Source organism: Pongo pygmaeus, chromosome 7 (assembly GCF_028885625.2).
Source record: "Pongo pygmaeus isolate AG05252 chromosome 7, NHGRI_mPonPyg2-v2.0_pri, whole genome shotgun sequence".
In the NCBI taxonomy this organism is placed as follows: domain Eukaryota; kingdom Metazoa; phylum Chordata; class Mammalia; order Primates; family Hominidae; genus Pongo; species Pongo pygmaeus.
In genome coordinates, this window is record NC_072380.2 from 79500970 (window position 1) to 79502922 (window position 1953).

Sequence of the window (1953 nt, forward strand, 5' to 3'; positions counted from 1 at the left end):
TCAGAGGAAAACAATATGTAGTTTAAATTTCCTGCCATATAGCAATATATGGTTTGAATATGTAAAAAATGAAAGCAATTCCATTTACATGAAGTTCTAGACCGAACAAAACTTCTCTGTGATGATAACTATCAGAATAATGGTGGCCTCTGGAGGGAATATTGACTGGAAAGAGGCATGAGGATCTTTTCTAGAATGAAGGAAATGTTCTTGATGGGAGTGGGGGTAGATGTTTGTCAAAATTTATTGAACTATATATTTAAACTATGCATTTATTTTATGTACATTTAAACAGATAAAGCAGGATGACAAATAGTTCAAAAACGAAAGAGAAATGTCCGTGTGAGAATAATTCAGCAAACATTTAGATTTCAAAATGGTTTGGTTTTAATTTTCTGACTTTATTAGGGCCATTTATAGGAAAGGACCCACCATCAGCATGTAGCTCTGCTGAGGGATATAACAACATTTTCATCCACAGGCAATTATTTCTTATTAGAAATACAGAACTTTGCATGAAGTAAAGCTCTTTAAATAGAGGAAAAATGTTTGCATATTTCATAAGTTTAAAAGTTAGCTAGAAGTCACTGCTCTTCATCTTCCCCTAAGTGGCCTAGTGATCTGTGAAAATGGTTTGCTATTCACTTGACCCAGAAAACCCCGTGAAATCATGAAAATCAAGAGGTTCAAATCTTCATGTTCACTTTAAGAACACTTGTGAAACTGCCAGGACCGTGAAGGGTATGCCTATACGGAAAGCCACCAAGTATCTGAAAGATATCATTTTACAGAAACTGCGTACCATTCCGATGTTACAATTGTGGAGTTGGTAGGTACTCCCAGGCCAAACAGTGCGGCTGGACACACAGTTGGTGGCCCAAAAAGAGTCTTGAATTTTTGCTGCACATGCTTAAAAATGCAGAGAGTAATGCTGAACTTAAGGGTTTAGATGTAGATTCTCTGGTCATTGAGCATAGCCAGGTGAACAAAGCACATAAGATGCATCATCCGACTTAACAGAGCTCATGGTCAGATCAACCCATACATGAGCTCTCCCTGCCACATTGAGATGATCCTTGCTGAAAAGGAACACATTGTTCCTAAACTAGAAGAGGATGTTGCACAGAAAAAAAAAGATATCCCAGTATAAACTGAAGAGGCAAAAACTTATGGCACGGGAATAAATTCAGCACAAATAAAGACGAAGGTAAAAAAAAAGTTAGCTAAATGAGATTCAGTACACATTTCTGTAGCTTTTGTCAGTAGCTGACCCCCAATGTTTCTACCTACAGGGTGGACACTAAGTTTAGAAATATAGGTGGCTCTTTGCCCTGTCTCACTATGTTAAGTGACCACCAGTTAGTGTCTGCACTTAACACAGGAGGAAAGGTAACCTGGAGAGCACCACCACACGACCCCAGGGTGGTAAGGAACTGGTAGGATGATCATTCCTAAAATTGGATTGGATGGCATAGCCCTGTGGAGTATGCTGCGTGATGGCCAGATCAGAACACCTTGGGTATGAGGTAAGCCAGAAAAAATTAGGACATGGAATGAAAAGTTGAATTTGGATACTGGATAAGCAACAAATAATTTTTTTGTATAAGTATGAAAGGGATACTTATATATCCCTTGCATATATAGGATGTATATGCATGGACATACTCGCAAGGGACATAATTATACTAAAAATGTATCTGGTTTTTATCTGAAATTTAAATTTAATTGAGACTGGTTACAGTGGCTCATGCCTGTAATCCCAGCACTTTGGGAGGCTGAGGCGGGTGGATCACCCGAGGCTAGAGTTTGAGACCAGCCTGGCCAACATGGCGAAACCCTGTCTCTACTAAAAATATCAAAAATTAGCTGGGCATGGTGGCGGGTGCTTGTAATCCCAGCTACTTGGGAGACTGAGGCAGGAGCTTTTCTTGAATCTGGGAGGTGGAGGCTGCA

General features: G+C 39.5%; 1 pseudogene; it reads left to right on the top strand.

Moving 5' to 3' along the window:
• The first annotated feature begins 629 nt into the window (after window positions 1–629).
• On the top strand, window positions 630–1184 carry LOC129042674 (large ribosomal subunit protein uL22-like; annotated as a pseudogene).
• Window positions 1185–1953: the final 769 nt, after the last annotated feature.